The sequence below is a fragment of the Pipistrellus kuhlii genome, unplaced genomic scaffold (assembly GCF_014108245.1).
Source record: "Pipistrellus kuhlii isolate mPipKuh1 unplaced genomic scaffold, mPipKuh1.p scaffold_m20_p_2, whole genome shotgun sequence".
NCBI lineage: Eukaryota > Metazoa > Chordata > Mammalia > Chiroptera > Vespertilionidae > Pipistrellus > Pipistrellus kuhlii.
In genome coordinates, this window is record NW_023425515.1 from 131,405,583 (window position 1) to 131,426,980 (window position 21,398).

Sequence of the window (21,398 nt, forward strand, 5' to 3'; positions counted from 1 at the left end):
GCATAGTTTGTGTACCACTAACACTTGAGCATCACCCCTTTATCTCACACACATTTTTGAAAGTGTTCTAAACTCATCTCAGGAGTTGGGATCACAACCAGCTTTGGTTGGGGTTGGGGCAAGAACCATTAGGGAATCAGGAGATATTAGAGATATGTCTATCAGAAATAAATATTCAGCCAAAACCGGTTTGGCTCAGTGGATAGAGCGTGGGCTTTCAGACTGAAGGGTCCCGGGTTCGATTCCGGTCAAGGGCATGTACCTTGGTTGCAGCTGACCATTCTCTCTCATCAATGTTTCTAACTCTATCCCTCTCCCTTCCTCTCTGAAAAAATCAATAAAATATATATTTTTTTTAAAAAGAAATAAATATGCAGAGTGACTAGCACACTTGCTAAATAGTAAATGCCTCCAATTCCTCACTGATAAGAAATACAAAAACTCAAAGCCTCCCCTTGATCAGGGGCTGAGAGAAAATGGAACTCATACATTTGGCTTCTTTTCTCTAAAATGCAAACCACTTCATCTGGATTCCATTCAGGAAAGCCAGGGACTCAGAGTAAATCATGTTTTCTGGAATTTTTATAAAACGGGAATTTTAGGGGATATAGGCCCGCCTAGGGAATTTTTAGAACTGGAGTCTATGGGAAAACACAGGGCTACAGATTGGGAGAAGGTACATCTCCATAACACAAGGAAGCCAGGTGCAGGGAGCAGCAACAGTTGTGTTTACATAAGACAAGGGAGCTGGAAGTAGCCAAAAAGGTCTATATTTACAAAATAAAGAAAAAAGAAAGCCCAGAAAGAAAGGAGCAAGGAGGGAGGAGAGTATTACATGTCCCATGTGGTGTTTGACCTTTGAGTTCAGGAGTTGCTAGAACGGCCAATCAGAGGGGATATACAGACACAGGGACTTGCCGCCTTTACAAACTGTGGAAGAAGGGATAGGGTGGGACCCTTTCCCCCTCCCCACACGGGAGTCCATTCTGTGAACTCTTTCCCTCACACCACATGGGAGTCTGTACTTGTTGTTCAATAAATTTCCACCTTTGCTATACTACCCTCTGTCTGTGTATTCGTTGTTCGACTCTGGTGGGCAAAGAATCCAAGTTCCAGTCCAAAAATTCCACTTCAATAGGATGACGTAGTTACCTACTGTATAAGTGAGTATGTGTTTAACAATAATTTTAGGGGGTTTGGGGGCCTGGGGAAAAAGGTGAAGGGATTGAGAAGTACAGGTTGGTAGTTACAAAATACTCATGGGAATATGAAGTAGAGAATGGGGAACGAAGTCAATGATATTGTAATAGCTATGTATGGTGCAAGATGGGTACTGGAAATACTGGGATCACTTTGTAAAGTATATGATTGGGTAGCCCTTAAGCTGTACACCTAAAACTAATACAAAATAATTTTGAATGTCAACTGTAATTAAAAATTTTAATTTAAAAATAAAATCCCATATAATAAAAGCCATATAATATGCTAGGTGTCCAACCATTCATTCAACCATCCCATCAGTTGCTATGACACGCACTGACCATTGGATGCTTCGACCAGTGCTGGGGAGGTGGGCTGGAAACACCCTGGAGCCCTGCTGCCCACAGCCCCTCCCCAGCTAGACCTTGCACCAGTGGGGTCCCTCAGCCTGGCCTGCACCCTCTCGAAATTCGGGACCCCTTGGGGGATGTCGGAGAGCCGTTTCAGCCGGATCCCCACAGGCCAGGCCAAGAGACCCCACTGGTGCACGATGCACCGGTCCTCTAGTGATACAATAAAATAAAAAACAGCAATTCCCTAAATGGGTTTCATGAATCACAAATTTATCTAGACACACCATGAGATGGATTCCATAGACAAATAAGTTTGGGAAATCTTATATTATAGCCTTCTCTTGAAAGAAAAGTCACAATACCCATTAACATACTAAGTGCTCTATCTATTTTACCACAAAAGAATTTTCATTAAACATCCATTAATATTAGCCAACATTCTCAGACCACAGCAGTGTAGTAATATTCTATCCAAAAAGAATACTGGTGCTTGATTTCCCCAGAGCAATGTTGGTCACATATCTGTACATCAGCAACTTTCAACCATTTCATCTCATGGCACACATAAACTGATTACTAAAATTCTGATCTCACAAAAAAAGAAATAGATATAATTTTGATTCATTCACACTAAACAGCTATTGTTGTGTTGGCTGTTGTCACTTTTTTATTTGATAATCTAAGGGAAAAGAAGTCAGTATCCCTAACTAATTCAAAAAGAATTTGTGAAGAAATGGCTAGTTCCAGAGTTGAAAAAGAATATGTACAAAATGAGCCTCGAACTCTTTGCTATACCAAAGAGTGGAGAAATGGGAACTAATGGAGACATGTCAGAAAAACACAGAAGCCAGCTTCAAAGGGCTTCAAATCTGGGTCAGTTTTGAGCATCAAAATAAAAAATGACAGTAACAAATTACAACTCAAAATATGAGTCTGTGAGGCCATGCAAATATAACTAAATAAATGAACAAAAGTTTTCCTTAAGAAATGCCAACTAAGCCGAAACCGGTTTAGCTCAATGGATAGAGTGTCAGCTTGTGGGCTAAAAGGTCCTGGGTTCGATTCCGGTCAAGGGCATGTACCTTGGTTGCAGGCATATCCCCAGTAGGTGGTGTGCAAGAGGCAGCTGATCGATGACTCTCTCTCATCAGTGTTTCTAACTCTGTATCTCTCTCACTTCCTCTCTATACAAAATCAATAAAATATATTTAAAAAAAAAAAAAGAAAAGAAATGCCAACTACAATAATATATGTGGAAGAAATAATGATACTCAAAGTCACCATTTGGCAACAAATACCATAGTAATAATTGTTTCAGGCAAGAATCACTGATGGATGATAAAATTAGTGGATAATACGAAGATGAGAAATAAGATATCTCCCCACAAGATTCTTACTAATTACCAAAAGAAAAATTGTAACTTTATAGTGGATAAATCTGGTCGATTCCATGTTGACCAGGTGGTCAAAGTTGACATTGCCATTGAGAAGTATCACTATCATGAACCTCCCAATATGACACAACATCACTTAAACAGGATAATTGACAAAATTTATGTAGGATTTGCAGATTAATCATACTATAGTTAAATAAATGTGTAGGAGCAAAGTTGCATGTCTGTGACCTGCTCTCAAATTATTCAAAAAAAAAAACACTGTGTGTGTGTGTGTGTGTGTGTGTGTGTGTTATCTGGAGAGAGAGAAGGAGAAAACATATATGGTAAATATGTCAACATTTTGGGAATCTGAATGAAGATATATAAAATGTACCATTTTGCAATATTCCATAAATCTCAAATTACTTCAAAATGTTTTTTTATATATTTTATTGATTTTTTACAGAGAGGAAGGGAGAGAGAGAGTTAGAAACATCAATGAGAGAGAGTCATAGATCAGCTGCCTCTTGCACCCTCGCTACTGGGGATATGCCCGCAACCAAGGTACATGCCCTTGACCGGAATAGAACCCGGGATCCTTCAGTCCGCAGGCTGACGCTCTATCCACTGAGCCAAACCTGTTTCGGCTCAAAATGTTTTTAAAAGCTACGGTCCTGAGCAGTGAGCTGTGGTCCTGGGGAGGGAGTGTGCTGGGAAGAAGCCCTGAGACTTCTTCCCAGCCAGCTGGATACAAGGCATTCCAGTTACATCCTCCAAGGGCGTGTCACCTGCTACTTGAAAGCGGTCCCAGCTGCTTGTTCTCTAAAGCCATCTTCTCTCTGTCCTCCCGCCTTTGCCCTTGCCAAAGCCCAAGCCCAGGTGACTGCCTGCAGGACCTCCGCCCCAAAAGTAACACTTCCCCTCTTCAAAGAATATTTACTTATGGGGAGGTGCTCCCAGGGCCACATGGGAAACCCCTGGGAGTTGCTGCCTCCGGGAGGAGAAAAATGGATGTGAGTATGAAGCTCCCTGTATTATGCTTTATAAACGCCTTATCACAGCAACAGCATGTTGGGGAGGGACCTGCCACAAAGGAAACAAGAAGACAGTTCATGCAGCAGCTAAGCAAACGGGCACTAAAAAAGAAGAAGAAATGAAAAAGTTTTGCCATTGTGATCCCTGAATGTTCAGCAAAGCACGGTAACAATATCAAGAAATTAATGATGAAGACCAACTGCTAAGAACACATTATGGGATAGCACAGATTTCTGGGGCTGATCAATCTTCAGCTCCCTTCCTTTCCATTTGTGTCTTTATAACTAAGTTCATTAAAAGAAATACACTCATTGAGAACACGTATTTTTGAGGCATTAAGTCCTCAGTAAAACTATATATTGTCCTGCCAATGAAATCCTTTTCTCTAGGAAGAATGAATAAGGGCCAGGATGTTAATTATTGAGAAACACAGATATCCCCAGAATGGCAAGGAGGGGATAATGGTCTGATCTCTGAAATACCTCCAGTAAAAAATACAGCAAAAACTAGCATAGCATTGTTCTGTTAATAAACTTAAATATGAATCAGAATCAAACTCTATTTAATCAGGGGCTACTGAGAAGCTAGGTGAATAAAATAGTTCCTTCAAAATGGTTTCTTTATTCTGGTTTGTTCCTAAACCATCATAATGTTTTGAACAAGTCACGTAAACATACTGACCTTCAACTTCTCTGCCTATTGAATGGAGAACTGTTGTGTGGAAAGAAAAGAAGAGGGTTATTGCTATAACCCAGGTAATTAATCTTGAGCCAGAGTGATGACTGCATAGTTGTCAAGTGAGGGAACTGAAACAAAGAATCCACCCCTCTCAGAGCCAATGGACGTGTCTGTAAGAACTTCTTCCCAACTAAAGCCACAAAGAAAAATCAAGACTATGCCTTCAGCTCTCCAGACTGTTAATATCAATCTGATTAATTCACTCAACAACAGCCAATAATACTTACTGCATACCAGGTGCCACAACCTGTGCTAGCTGATAGGACCTGCATAGTGGTAAGTAAGATTGGTATATCTGCACCAAAGGAGCCTATAACCTAGTTGAACAGAAAGCAGAGACAAGCAAATCAGCAATTACAGTTCAGTGGAGAGAGAGTTGTGGTGGGGGAGGTCAGGAGCTAAAAGACCACAAGTGAGGAGCAAGTAACTCAATTTTAGGAGACTCAGAGAAGACTTGCTAGAAAGGGCTATGATCTAAAGAATGAAAATGAAGCACTACATTAAAGTAAAGCAGCTGGGGTGGGCAAAGGGAAGATACTTGAGCAGACAGAACAGCAAGTGTGAAGGCTCAGAGATGAGAGATGTGGCAAACTGGAGGAGCTGACAGTATGGTAGTTTAGTGCAGTGGTCAGCAAACTCATTAGTCAACAGAGCCAAATATCAACAGTACAACAATTGAAATTTCTTTTGAGAGCCAATTTTTTTTAACTTAACTTCTTCTAATGCTACTTCTTCAAAACAGACTCGCCCAGACCATGGTATTTTGTGGAAGAGCCACATTCAAGAGAACAACGAGCCGCATGTGGCTTGAGAGCTGCAGTTTGCCCACCATGGGTTTAGTGTATAACATGGTATTTAAGGGAGGAGTGAGTAGGCGGGGAACTTACAACCATTATTGAGAAGTTTGGTCTGTATTCTGAAGGCAATGGGGAGGGTTTGAAGTAATTTGAGATTTATGGAATATTGCAAAATGGTACATTTTATATATCTTCATTCAGATTCCCAAAATGTTGACATATTTACCATATATGTTTTCTCCTTCTCCCTCTCCAGATAACACACACACACACACACACACACACACACACACACAGAGTTTTGTTTTGTTTTAGCAAGAGAGTAACAGTTATTCATTTCTTGAACAATTATTGGACATCCACCATGTGCCCCAAAATTGTTCTATCTACTGGGAAAATGGCAGTGTGACATGATCAGATGGAGAATATTTATTCTGACTACTGAACAGAAAACTGTGTATAGAAGGGAAAGAAGAGAGAGAAGGAGACCAGTTAAGAGTTTATTGCTGGTCATTAGACCAGGAACTAATAGTCACTTATACCTATTGGTGATGGTAAAGTAGGTGCAGAAAACAAAAACTTCAAGAGGCATTCGTCCGTCCCCCCCCCCCCCACTCCCCAGCCAAGAGTTTTTACGCCGTGCCTCACAATGGAACAAGAAAGTTGGGTGATGAATAGCATTCAGCATGCTACACACTTCTTCTTTGCAGAGAGCTGGATCTTGAAGCCTCCTAGTAAAGCATTAAATTATTGCTTTGACATTGAGCATTTCATCATGCACTGTACTAGCCTTGTCCATACTTACCCAGACAACCCATTGTTAAAAGTACATGAAATCAAAAAGAAAATGAGTCTACCAGCACACCCAGCCTCCTTCCACTTTTGTATAAAAGTAAACACAACTCAAAAAATGCCTGCTAAACAGAATCTTTCTCTAAGTCGCCAGAAATATTGTTGGCAGCTGCTGGTGACAACTTATTTCATTCCTTTCTAATGATGCAAACTGCTCCCTGAGGATGATTTAGCTTGCAGCAGACAAAATGCTTATTGCCCCTTTACTCGTGTAGAACACAAATAGAAACTCAAACCCAATATTCAGGATTTTAAGCTAACGTAACAGGCCAGCAGCATTCTATGGAGAATAGAGGCAGCTTTACAGGAATACTTTTCATAGCCCAAATTACTGCCACGCTGTATTCTGCGTGCTCAGGCTATTAACCCAGGCTCCATTGGAAAGCTTGGGATGTGGGAAAGCGAGGAATTTCTTGGCGTGGTCCAAACCCTTCCTCAACCAGAACTCGGTTATCAGTAGATTCCTTAGCTAGGGCGGCCTTGGGTGACCTGTGAGAGAAAACGCCTGCATAAAACCCACATACTACCTCCAGCTGGTGGTGGCTTCAAGGTGGTGGCTTCAAAATATCTATCAGGGGACCAAGTGCTTCAGAATTTTCTGAGGGGATTGCTAAAAACATGGATGTGTTAGACCTACCTGAGACCTCCTGAGTCAGGACCTCTAGGAGTGTGACCGGAAATCTGTACCTTTAACAAGCTCCCGGGGGAATGCGATATGCGGCCAGATTTGTCGGCTCCTTTAAGGGACCACCTGAGTGGTCAGTATAACCCACAGAAACAAAAGCATCCTGCTCTGAGTGTTCAGCAGAACACCACGCTCAAGCACCCTTCATTGCTCTTTCCAGCTCCGGCCTGCACTCCACGTGTGCTCCCCTGCTGCTGCCACCGGTGAGGCCATGGGCAAGGGCCTTGGCCCTTCTGAGCCTCAGTTTCCTCACCTCTAAAATAGGGATAAAGTCACAACCCACAGGTTTGTTATAAGAACTAAATAAGTTAACACATACTAAATACCTGACACAGACTAAAGTACTTGACACAGATTAAATAATCAGTAACTATTAGCCATGTTAAATTTGTTCCGGCTTTATTCAGGCTTGCTTGTCCTTTCTTATTGGACAGACCTATCTTTGGTTTCTCCTCTAAGCCCAACCACCTTCCTCTCCCCCTCCCCCAAACATGCACACCTCCAGATTCTGAACTGGAACTTGCCCACGGGCTCCAGTCCTCTGGTGCCTGGAAGCAGGGTTTCTTTCTCAAACATGGAACGCAAGATCAGTCTACACAAGTCAACTGACAAGCCAAGATAGCGCTCTCTGCCTAGAAAACAGGAAGCTCTGAGTCTGCCCTGCTCCCTGCACCCCCATACACTGACTGCTAACATGAGGGTGATGATCATGATAATAATAATGATTTGGTGATGACATTATTATGTCATCTGTGCCAGGCTCAATGTTAAGAGCCTGATTAGAAAGTACCTATAAGCCGAAACCGGTTTGGTTCAATGGATAAAGCATTGGCCTGGGGATGAAGGGTCCCAGGTTCGATTCTGGTCAAGGACATGTACATTGGTTGCAGGCATATCCCCAGTAGGGGGTTTGCAGGAGGCAGCTGGTCAATGTTTCTAGCTTTCTATCCTTCTCCATTCCTCTCTGTAAAAAAAATCAATAAAATATATTAAAAATAAAAATAAAAGAAAGCACCTATGAGATAGGTACGCCCAATCCTTAAATAACATTGTTATGTTCAGCATCGTTTTGTTATATTGTAGTATTGATGAAAATGCCATAGAAACTTTCATCTTGTTTGTATCAGTTAGCCTACATCTAAATAGGTTTTGTTAAATGGTGTTTTTCTTAAGTCTCAGAATCTATTGATGATGTTAAGTGAGGACTTGGGTACAACTGTTCCCATTTTTCCTTTGAGTGAAATGAATCTAGGAGTGGTTATAGAAGTTGCCCAAGCTCACAAAAGGCAGCAGCCAAGGTTTGAAAACAGGTAGCCTGATTCCAACATTCCTTTTTTCCCCCCCTTAAACCATTACACTGGGAATCTCCTAGAGGGATTGGAGTGTTACAAAACCAACATGATTAAAATCAGAAAGTATCTATTTCAGCCAGAATTAGTGCAAGTAAAATCTCCTTCCCTGTGAGACAAAAACAAGAAAAGCAGGAGTCTTACTCTGCCATTTGTAAGTGGATGATCTTGAGTGAAGGCGTTTAAACTCTCTAAGCCCTATTTTTTTTCATCAGTAAAATAGAGACAATAATACCTACCTCTCAGGGCTGTATTTGAAAATTAAAGTCGGTAGTAAATATAGAAATTTCTCAAGTGGTATACCAGTATTATCAATTATAACTCTTCATTCATCCTACTAATATATATTCAGCACTCACTATGTTCCAAGCCCTGGAGATGTATCTGTGAAGCAGACACAGTCCCTGACTGTCAACATAGACCAATAGTTTTCAACCAGTGTGCCATCACATACTAGTGTGCCACAGAATTTTTAAAACATGCCATACCTGACTACTAGTGAGGGCCACTTTTCTTTTAGATTATCACATTTTAAAAATGACAACAGTCGGCACAACAGTAGCCATCCAGTGTGAACAAATCAAAAGTATACCTATTTTACTTGTCAAATTGGCCACAAAGCTTTAGTAATTAGTTTACTGTGTGTGCCAGGAACTGAAAAAGGTTGAAAATCACTGACATAGACTTTAGAGTCTAATAAAAAGCAACAACAAGATAAAGAAGTAAGTGCTAAAGCAGAAGATTCACATAACACAATGAGGACGTGCAGGAAGAACACCCACACCGATGGAGGAGGGGAGGGGAAGTCTAAGTGAAGACCTGGAATTTGCCAGGAAAAGGAAGTAGGAAGAGATGACAGGAAGTTAATGGAGAGTCAGATGTCCACTAGGATTTTGATTGGAGAGTGGTACCTTTTCTTGGTATAATAAGAAACATTGAAAAGAATGTGTTTTAAAGAGAAGGGAGAGAGAGAGAGAGAGAGAGAGAGAGAGAGAGAGAGAGAGAGAGAGAGAGAGAAAGAGAGAGAGAGAGAGAAATATCAATGTCAATGTGAGAGAGAAACATCAATCAGTTGCCTCCTATATGCCCATGATCAGAGAACAAACCTGAAAATTAGTAGGTAAGTGTCCTGACAGGGCATCAAACCTGGAACCTTTTTGGTGATGGGTTGACACTCCAACCAACTGAGCCAACTGGCCAGGGACTCTTTTATTTATAGTTTTAACCTCTCCTCTTCTACTCATTTTTTCCATATATATTTAACTATACTGTCTCTATTATCAAAAAGACAAATAGCTTTTGTCTATACCTTAATTCTCTCCATTTTCCTTCCTGTTTAAACCTCTCCTTGAGAGCTGAATTTCTTCAAATAGAAACCTATCATCGGAATCTCCAGTGGCTCACTTGCCATCCATTTCTCAACCCGCTCCAGTCTGGCTGCTGCCCTGTCTCCTCATTGATGCTTTCTTATCCGGGCTCCTAAGAGCCTATGTGGTGATAAGTTCAAAAGACACGTCTTTGTTTGTGTCTTACCTGACTTCTCCAAGGTTTTGGAGATTGTATGTTGAGTCTCTCCTCTTTGGGATGCACTTTCCCCTTGGCTCCCTTACCTCACAATTAATTGTTTTTCCTCTTCCTGCCCTGACTGCTCCTTTTAAGTCCCTCTTAGAGGCTCTTCCTCCTCTGTCTTTTTCTTAAATAGTGCTGTTCCTCAGATTCCTTCCTAGGCTCTTTTCTTTCTCTTTTTTTTTAAATATATTTTATTGATTTTTTTACAGAGAGGAAGGGAAAGGGATAGAGAGTTAAAAACATCAATGAGAGAGAAACATCGATCAGCTGCCTCCTGAACACTCCCTACCAGAGATGTACCCAAAACCAAGGTACATGTCCTTGACCAGAATTGAACCTGGGACCCTTTAGTCCACAGGCCAACACTCTATCCTCTGAGCCAAACCGGTTAGGGTGGCCCTTTTCTTATAGTACAAACATACTCCCTCTTCTTTCCACAACCTGGTATGTAAATCTATACCAAAGTTATTCACCTAGGATAGACAGAAGCAAGATTCTTTTAACAGAATAGAAAGAGAAAAGGAAGGCTGGAGTCATTAGTAATTTTTTTGTGTTTGCTTACAGAAAGTTAAAGAAGTAGCTATATGATGGTTTATATTATCTTTGAAAAGTAATAAGCAAGGTCATCTGCTGAACATGTGGTAGAAGGGGATAGGTCTGAGAATATTATGATAGAGAAGGTTTAAAAGATCCATTAAGAAAGATTAGAACAATTCAGTAAGGAAACAAATGGATAACAGAAATGTTGAAGTGGAAATTAGGCTTTTTAAATGTCCCAAATCTGCTATGATTTTCTCTAGCAGATTAAATATAAGCTTAGAGAAGACCACACATGATTTTATCCAAGGTGGAATTTTCCAGGGGAGGCACTATAGAACCCACCAAAGGATAATAAATGAGTAAAGGATAATAACAAGAGAGTGTTGGTCCATGGAGGTCTATGCAGCGGAAAAGAAAAGTTCTAAAAAGAGGGATCTGAGAGTGAAAGTCCTGATAAGTTTGGAGAACAGCTTTAACTGGTCCTAACTGAATGGAGAGACTGGTGGCTTTGGTCACAGAGTGCAACTGTAGATTTTACTGTATCCAAATTGGTACAGCTCTGGATGCTGACAAAGCCCAGAATAGGGCTACATTTGTGCCTGAATATGAACACAGAGAATGGTCTTTGGAGATAAAAGGTGAATTTAAACCAATGGAGAGGCCCAACTAAAATGTCACTTCTGTGAATTCACCATCCCCAAACTCAGAAGTAACCTAGGCTTCTTCTATACTCTTTCCCAAGGGCACTTCTACTACTGCACTTATCCCATGGTGTTCTAGTTAGCTTGGTCCCTGTTTATCCTCTACTTGACTGTGAGCTATTCAAGGAAAAGTGTCAGATAGTATTCTTACACCCACTATAATAAAACAGAAGGTCAGTTAGAATACAATGTTGAATGAATGAAAGAATGAATGAATGAACGCCTAGTAAAAATTGTTTTAATGTGACCTCATATCGTAGGGTTCTCCCTCTAATTCTTGGCATCTTTCACTGCTGTTATTTACCCATAAATAAAGAGAAGTTTGTGGCAACCAACCCAGTGGGAGAAGATATCTGCAAATGTTATTTCTGATAAAGGTTTAATATCCAAAAATATTGAAAAGAAGTATGCATTTTATTTCTTTCTGTACCTAGCTCTCTTCAATGATAAAAATATCATTTTTCCCTAGAGAAATAATTGTCTAAAGCTTAAGATATGGAATCATGATCATCATTTTGCTCCTCAAGTACTATTCCGTTATCACTTTTTCTGACATCAGAACCATGCCAAGGGTTTGGCTACCGTAGAAATTAAATCTTCAGATAGACCCTTCCTTGATGTAGAATCATTATTTCATTCCATGAATGATTTATTAGTTGCCTACCATATGTCAGGCAGTCCTGTAACAAGGCTCTAGGGAAGGAATGATGAACAAGACAATTACTTCCTGCAGTAAGACTTATAGACAGGTGAGGAAACAGAATGATGGCCCAGCAATGACTATACCTGACAAGATACCTTGCAGTAACCAACAACCCTAAGAATTTCGGTGGCCAAAAGGCAACAAATGTATGCATCTCACTCTGCAATGTCTATTGTGTGTCTTGGCAAGTCTCCATAACAACTGCCCACGTCCACACCATGATTCACGGTTGCACCGCCATCATCAACACGAGCTTTCAGAATTGCCATCGCAGAGGAAAAGAGAGAGGGCCTTAACCACAGAGCAATCTACGTCACTCTGCTCACAGATTATTTGCCAAATCAAACCACATGGCCACATCACCTTCAAGAAGGGGATAAGGTGTGATCCTTTCCTATGCTCAGACGTAAAGAAACAGGTATTGAATGTGGAACTACCTGCCACGTGACAATTCAGAACAGAGTCTCTGGGAGGGCACATGGGAGGAGGCCTCTCAGCTCTTGAGGAATCGGGCCTACTGGAGACATAATATTGAATCTGAGACCCAAAAGATGAAGAGAATTTAATAAGCTAAATGGAGGGTGAAGAACAGTTTGAAGAGTAAAGAAAGCTGTTTGCCTTTAGGAGTTTGCCTTGCCTAGTCTTGCTAACACCACGGAAGTTACAGCCAACAGTAGAGACATAGGTGGTGAGATAGGAAGAATCAATAATGAGCCTAGATGCACTTATACACGATCATCTATTAAAAATGGAGAGAAGGAGATAGGAGTGACTGGAGTGTTGATGGTAGTGCCCCCAAGCTCCTTGGAGTCCACTGATGGGTTTAAAGGGACTCCCCAAGCAACTGGACCCAAGACAGAGAAATAACAAATTGATTATGTACCCCAGCCTATTTCTTCTAATATTTCCCACCCTCAGAACATCCTCTACGAAACTATGGTACCAGCCTCAGATGATGGCCGAGAGGATCAAGCTTCTTGAAACTCCCAGTTGCTTAGAACAGTAGTCAGCAAACTCATTAGTCAACAGAGCCAAATATCAATAGTACAACAATTAAAATTTCTTTTGAGAGCCAAATTTTTTAAACTTAAACTTCTTCTAACACCACTTCTTCAAAATAGACTCTTCCAGGCTGTAGTATTTTGTGGAAGAGCCACACTCAAGGGGCCAAAAGCTGCATGTGGCTTTTGAGCCACAGTTTGCCGACCACGAGCTTAATCTCAATTAAGGCAGCTCTTGCACTGTGGCCACATTACATTTGGCACTCTTCTTAAGCTACATACTTTCAAAGCTCCCCAATCAGTAAAAACTGCCAGCCCCACTTTACAGATGAGAAAACTGTGAACAAGGATATGAAACCCCCAAGGATACATAGCTAATAGTGATAGAAGCAGAGACTTAAAGCCAGAACTGTCTTGATTTAAACCCTGCTTACATGGGCGTTTAACTTACTACCAACAGAAGTAGAACTGCCAAGTTCATTTGGAATGAGGATGATACTATATTTGACTGAAATTTTCTTCCTACAGGTACATACATATTAACCAAGTTCAAACCCTGAACCAATCATAAGCCTAATCAACATTGTCTATACTATAGTGATGGTGACCCTCTGGTATAGACTTCAAAGGGACATGGCTAAAGACTTACAGTTTAATTTTAAAGTGTCCTTCTCATACTTTTATGATCCCTCCAAATTTCTTAGTTGGCTAAAAGCAACTTAACACTCAGAATCACATATCTCTTTCACTCATCTGAACACACTTGTTAGTGCAGATTAGAGCTTGTTAAAGATTAATTCTTAAAGCATCCTCCAGCTTTCTTTTGCAACAAAGGAAACATCAATTACAGGCTCACACATAAACTTTGCCCCTTTCTTGAATACTTGCTGCCCTTTATAAATCTTAGATTTCTTCCCCTTGAGTATTCTTTCAAAGGAGAGATTTTATTGCCTCCAGGGGTTGTTAAACTGATTGCAATACTGCCTATTTAGAGCAGTTCAGTGGGAATTACGCTGGTTCAATGCTGTCAGACCTAGAATATAGCTGTCAAACAGCATTACAAGTAAAACACCCTTGATAAGAAATAATGACCAAATGTCAATCTGTTTTTCACTACCCTTACCACAGACTTCTCCTGCCACAAAAAAAGCAACATTTAACATTATAGTAATAGCACATTTCTGATATTTCTGTTAAAATTCTGGCAGTGTTTCAAGGACAAAAAAAATAGTTCTAAATACATTCTGAGCTCAAAATTTGATGAAAGAAAGCATTTTTTTTTTTCCTTTTAATGAAGCATTTGGCAATCTGTTTCAAAACTAACAAACTTTCTTAATATAAGCAAATGCAGGGTTGTCTTAAAATCATTTTTAATTTGTATTATTCCTTCATTTAACTAATTGAGTCTCTATGAATCTGGCACTGTGGCAGACATCGGGTACAATCTGTGTTTCCTCACGAGCCCTGTTAAGGAGCCTATACGTGATCCTGAAGGCAGCTGGAGTAAAAGTAAGATGTTAGACATGAGCAGATTTTACCTTTAGAAAGGTTAATTTGACTAGTGTCATTCTCATACTACTATTCTTTTTCTTCAGAGTACTGATTATAATTCATAATCACATATAGGTATATATCCATTTTCCTATTAAATTATAAATCCATGAAGATCAGGGATCATGTCTACTTTGTCCATCATTGTGTATCCAGAGTCAAAAATAGTACCTGGTTTAGAAAGCCATTTGGTAATTACTGTATTTGCAGTACTAAAATATGAATGAATGAATAAATGTATTACCAGAGTTGAGACTGTATTTTTAAAAATCAGTAAGATTGTTGATGTTTATAGAAAGTTCATGGGACCTAAAATAAGGCAATGATTGTGTGGCAATATAGGTCTTCATTACATATTTAATGTAAATAGCATAGGAAAGACACGTACCTAGAATAACTCATAAGATTCCAATTTGACCTAGTGAGTGTTGGTACCCTCAAGTAGGAAAAGAAATCTTTAAGGGTAAATAACCACTCATCAGCTATACCCTGATTTGTAAATTTTAGGCATTATAGAAGATGAAGAGGATACAAATGTAACACCATAAAAGGTTTTTATGGTATTATTTTCAAAATATAAAGATTTAATCATCAATTAATGATTCAATATCACACTGGTAATCAACAATTAATCCTTTCCCTTTTTACCCTCCCCACTTTCATCCTCTCCATCAAGGGAAATTATTTTTAATTTGAAAGGACAGAATATCAGCTACTAATAAATTATTTCAAATCATTTCCTGTTCCTAAAAGGGTTGTTTTGCCAGTACAATTCAAGCATATCATAATGTCCTCAATCTTTAGAAAGATATCTTATTTGGTCTCCCAAATATTGTTCATTTCCCTCCATCCTTTGCCATATATGTCATTCTACTGTTCAGAAACCTTCACTGGATCCTTCATTGAATTAAAAATTACATTCAGGTTCATCAGCTTTGCAATTCTGGCCTCTGTAACTTGAGTCCTACCTGCTGTTCTAATTCATCTCACACACACGACCAATGCCACCCTAAGAGCCAGTTTGGGGGTGTTTCCCATCATGAGAAAATTGGTCACATTACACGGGGGTCATGCTTTCTGTCTTTGACCAAGAATAGTTTGTTTGCTGTTTTCATGAGACCTGTTTCTTCATATTTCTAAAAATCAAATTTATTCCCCCAAATAGGACAACTTTTTCATTACTGAAAATATTACTGTCACAGTTCATTTTACATGTTAACTTGACCAGTATAATCACCAACAACAACAAGTGCAATAGAATCTAGAGGGAATTCTTAAGAGGTGTTTTATAAATAATGTAAGAATAACATCATTAGAATAGGTTTCTATAGTTTCATGATGATCATTTTGAAGGGACTCATTTGTAGTGAAGTTTCTCTTATGGCTGTTAAAATTGTGGCTTCTTTTCTTTAGTCTCCAATTGGATTCTTAAAGCCTTTATTTTCTTTTTTACAAAAGCTTTTATTAAATACTAGAGGCCCAATGCAAGAAAATTTATGCATTGGAGGGGGGTCCCTCAGCCTGGCCTGCCCCCTCTCACAGTCTGGGAGCCCTCAGGAATGGGAGGCGACCCAGTGACCAGGGGAAGGTGACACTCCCATCACACCTCTGCTGCTGCCACTGCCGGCAGCACAAGCCTTGGCCCAGCCCTGGTTATCTATGCCTCAGGCTGACCCTGGGCAGCTGGGCAGCTGCCATTTGAGGCTTGCCTGCACCTTAGGCCATCCCTGGGTGACTGGACAGCCAACATCCTAGGCTTGCTTGAAACTCAGGCTTCAGCTGTGCAGCTGCCATCTGAGGCTTGACTACGCCTAGGGTCAGCCCTGGGTGGCTGGTGGGATTTAGGGACTGGGCATCGCCATCTATGGCTGTGGGTGCTGCCATCTTTGATGGCATGGCAATCAATTAGCATATTCCCTCCTTATTGGCTGTGGGCACCACCATCTTTGTGAGGGTATGATGGTCAATTAGCATATTCCCTATTTATTAGATAGGATAGATAATGGTCTGCTTCAGACTGATGCATTTTTCTTTTTACCATTTTAGTTAACTTTTACATTATTTAAAATAGTTAAAACACAAATTTAAATATCAATATATGGCCCCACTGGTGTTGCTCAGTGGTTGACCATCAACCCATACACTAGGAGGTCATGGTTCCATTTCGGGTTTCAGGCTCAATCCCCAGAAGGGGATGTGCAAGAGGCAGGCAACAAATATTGATGTTTCTCTCTCATTGATGTTTCTCTCTCTCTCTCTCCTTCTCCTTTCCTTTCTCTGAAATCTCTAAAAACATACTTTTTTTTTAAGAGAGATCTGATGAGCTCTTGGCCTCTTCCCAGGCCAGCACTACCAAGGAGAAGGCCTTGAGCATAAAGCTCCTGTAGCCCAATGGTGAGAAGTCAGACCAGTTGTAGTCCAGCATCTCCCAGTATCTCCTAGATCTGGAGATAAACTTGGACCTCAAGGCCCAAGAACAGGAGCTAAATATAATAGCATCCAAGGAAATTGAAGTGGGTGACAGATGGAAAGAAAGTATCATCTTTGTTCTTGTTTCTCATCTGAAATCTTTCCAGAAAATCCAAGTCTGGCTTGTAGGCAAGTTGGAGAAAAACTTCAATGGGAAGCAGGTTGTCATTATCGCTGCAAAGAGAATGCTGCCTAAGCCGACTCGGAAAAGCTGTACAAAGAATAAGCCAAAGCATCCCAGAAGCCTCATTCTGACATGCTTGGTGTGATCTGGAGGACTTGGTTTTCCCAGGTGAAATTGTGGGCAAGAGAATCCAAGGGGAACCCAATGGGAGCCAACTCATAAAGATTCATTCACACGGCAAGACAACATGGAGCACAAGGCTGAAACTTTCCTGGTGTCTATAAGAGGCTCACGGGCAAGGATGTTCATTTTTGAATTTGAGTTTCGGTTGTAAATAAAATTACGGAATAGAATATCATTCTCAAAATAAAACTGCTAAGGGATTAAATCTTAAACATTCTCATTATAAGAAAAAGAATTTGGCTTTTTGATAACTGTGGTGCTAAATGATAACTAGACTTATTATGGTGATCATGTCAATATTTATCCTATATAGGCCAACACTGGTTTGGCTCAGTGGATAGAGTGTCAGCCTGCGGACTGAAAAGTCCCGGGTTCGATTCCGGTCAAGGGCATGTACCCGGGTTGCGGCCACAACCCCAGTGGGAGTTGTGCAGGAGGCAGCTGATCAATGATTCTCTCTCATCGATGTTTCTAACTCTCTATCCCTCTCTTTTCCTCTCTGTAAAAAATCAATTAAAAAAATATTTATCCTATATAATAAAAGGCTGATGTGCAAAGCTATGGAATGGTGGAATGATTGGTCGCTACGACATGCACTGACCACCAGGGGGCAGACGCTCAACATAGGAGCTGCCGCCTGGTGGTCAGTGCACTCCCACAGTGGGAGTGCCGCTCAGCCAGAAGCCAGGCTCACAGCTGGCGAATGGCATCAGTGGTGGTGTGGCAGAAGCCTCTCCCACCTCCACAGCAATGCTAAGGATTTCAGGCTGAGGGAACCCACCCTACCCCCAGTGCACAAATTTCTTGCACCCAACCTCTAGTATATATATATATATATAGTCATGTTGTACACCTGAAGCTAATATGATATTATTTATCAACTAGAGGCCCAGTGCATGAAAATTCATGCACTGGAGGGAGGAAGGGGAGTGTCCCTCAGCCCAGCCTGCCCCCTCTCACAGTCTGGGATTCCTCAGAGGCAGGAGGTGACCTGGAAATCATGGGAAGGCAACACCCCATCATACCTCTGCTGCACCACTGCCGGCAGCACAAGCCTCGGCCGGTCCTGGTTACATAAACCTCAGTCAGCCCTGGGTAGCTGAGGGGCTGAGGGGGTGGAGGGGGGGGGGGGACTCTGGAGGCAGGCTTGTGGAATGGCCAGGTCCTCCTTGCTGCACACCTGCCATCCCGGAAGGGCTGAGAAGACTGGGAGCTGCCATCTTGTGGCTGTGGATACCACCATCTTTGAGGGTGTGGCAGTCAATTAGCATATTTCCTCCTCATTGGCTGTGGGCACCACCATCTTGTGATGGTGTAAGTCAATTAACATATTCCCTCTTTATTAGTTAGGATTCTATCTCAGTTTTTATTAAAAAAAAAAAAAGAGGAAGGAGAAGGAGAAGGAGAAGGAGAAGGAGAAGGAGAAGGAGAAGGAGAAGGAGAAGGAGAAGGAGAAGGAGAAGGAGAAGGAGAAGGAGAAGGAGAAGGAGAAGGAGAAAAAGAAGGAGAAGGAGAAGGAGAAGGAGAAGGAGAAGGAGAAGGAGAAGGAGAAGAAGAAGAAGAAGAAGAAGAAGAAGAAGAAGAAGAAGAAGAAGAAGAAGAAGAAGAATCAGCCGAAACCGGTTTGGCTCAGTGGATAGAATGTCGGCCTGTGGACTGAAGGGTCCCAGGTTCGATTCCGGACAGGGGCATGTACCTTGGTTGCGGACACGTCCCCAGTAGGGGTTGTGCAAGAGGCAGCGATCAATGATTCTCTCTCATCGATGTTTCTAGCTCTCTGTAAGAAATCAATAAAATATATATATTTTTTAAAAAAGAATCAAAGAAACATTCATTTATTCATAGCACCTTCTGCCAAAATTCCTAGTTTGAAGTTATGATAGTACCAATTAACCTAGATAAGTTACTTACCTTCTCTATGTCTTAATTTCTTTATTCGTAAAATGGTCTAATAATTGTGCCTATTTCACAGGATTCTTGCAAGGATGAAATGAGTTAATAAATGTGAAGGGCTATTAATTACATCTGGACTACAGTAATCACTAAATAAATGTTGGATATTATTAATACGCAAGAGGCCCAATGCACAAAATTCGTGCAAGAGTAGGCCTTCCTTCCCCCGCAGCTGCTGGCACCGGCTCCCCCCTGGCACCTGGGACCCCGGCTCCCCTCTCAGCCTTGGCTTCATCCAGAAGGTCGTCCAGTCTAATTAGCATATTACACTTTCGTTATTATAAATTTTCAAATATAACAGCTAGAACAGCAAAGGATCCTGAGATTAGGAGTCAGAAGAACTGGGTTCTAAATCCAGGTCTGGAATTAACTCACTGTACGACCGTAAGCAACTCCTTTCACCTCTCTTTGGCTTAATTTCCTCTTATATAAAGTGAGACGGCTGGACTACAATTTCCCTAAGTCCTTTCTAATTGTGTGATTTCAGTTGCATCACGTTCTTAATTCTGCGTTAAAGGGAAGTTAAAACGATCACACATTAGGTGGGAATCGAGTGTTTCGTTCCATGAGCATTTACCAAGGCAGTGTGCCAAGGTAAATGAAAGACACGTTTCGCCCTCGGGGGGATTCACAAGGCAGTAGACAGACTGAGTAGCTCGGGACCTGGGTTTGCAACCAAAGGATAAAAATTGGGAACTTATTCTGTGGGCTGGAGAAGCTATTCCCAGTTCTGCTTCTAATTCACTTATAATGTATGCTGAACCTACATTACAGACAAGTAGCCTGCATTTACTCTGGCCGGAGGCAGGGATGGGCATGTAAAGGCAATGTCCCATTAGAGCAGAAACAGCACTCAGTCCCTCAGTATGCAGAGGAGGGATCCGGGAGGACTGTCGGCGTGTTTGGGACAGGGTGAAACAGTCACCCTGCCCTTGGCTCTCCCACATTTAGAGCTTTCTTCTGTCAGTTAGAGAACTAAACTCCTATTAAAATGCCACTGACCCTGAGGAAGGCAGCACTCATTTATGTCTTAGTATGAATGGGTTCAGTCAGCTATTTCTAAAAAAAAAAAAAGGAAGAGAAGAAAGCATGAACACAGAATTCCCTTTAATGAGATGGAAAACCAAAGGCAGGTGGATAACTGCAAAAGTGCTCTGATCTTGTCACAGTCGTGCTTCATTTAAACACTAGTTAATTACATTATGTAGCTACAACTCCTGTGAATAAGCAGACTGAGGAACCAGCACAGGGACACACTGTAGTATGACAGCTACCAAGGGGAGGCGGTGCACATGGAAATACTGGAGAACAGCCCACCAACAGGAGCGTCCCGCCAGCCACAACGCCAGGCAGCACCTGGACTGGTCAGGAGCTTCAATCCTACTGCACAATTTTGCGTAGGGTTGGGTCCACCTGTCTGTCGTGGCCAAACTCCACCTCTGCTGATTCAGAATCCAACATAACACAACACCCAAGGAAGCCAACGTCCTCATATTGCTGAGCCATATGCTACGGCAAGTATGTTTCCTGGGTGCTACACGCTAGGTACAGTCAGGTGTTTTATGTGTTTACCTAGCGACCCGGTGCATGAAACTTGTGCACGGGGGTGGGGGTTCCCTTTAGCCCAGCCTGCACCCTCTCTAATTGGGGACCTCTTAAGGAATTTCCAACTGCCAGTTTAGGCCCAGTCCTTGTCGCAATCTGGGACCCCAGGCTCCTAACTGCTCACCTGCCTGCCTGCCTGATCAATCCTAACTGCCCTCCCCTGCCAGCCTAATCTCGCCCCCAACTGCCCTCCCCTGATGGCCTGATCTCACCCCTAACTGCCTCTGCCTTGGCCCCCACCACAATGGCTTTGTCTAGAATAGGGGTGTCGAACTCAATCAGAGAAGGGGCCAAAATCTAAAATCCAGCCTAAATCGCGGGCCGAATGGTTTACTGAACAGTCATAAACTGTCATTGTGATGGAAACGCAGCGGAGTGCAGTGATGACAGCGCGGTGCGGGCCACATTGCAAGGCCTGGCGGGACGGATTTGGCCCGCGGGCCTTGTGTTTGACACATGTGGTCTAGAAGGAAGTTGGACATCTAGAATTTGGCTGGCCAACCTGGTCTAATTAGCATATTACCCTTTTATTAGGGTAGATGATCTTCCATGGTCCTCAGCACACCACCATGATGGCACAGACAGGCTAAGTGATTTCCCCAAAGACGGAACAG

At 41.7% G+C, this 21,398-nt stretch overlaps 1 pseudogene; it reads left to right on the plus strand.

Moving 5' to 3' along the window:
• The window catches only part of LOC118723074, a 38,437-nt pseudogene extending 21,060 nt beyond the window's left edge, over positions 1-17,377 (plus strand).
• Positions 17,378-21,398: the final 4,021 nt, after the last annotated feature.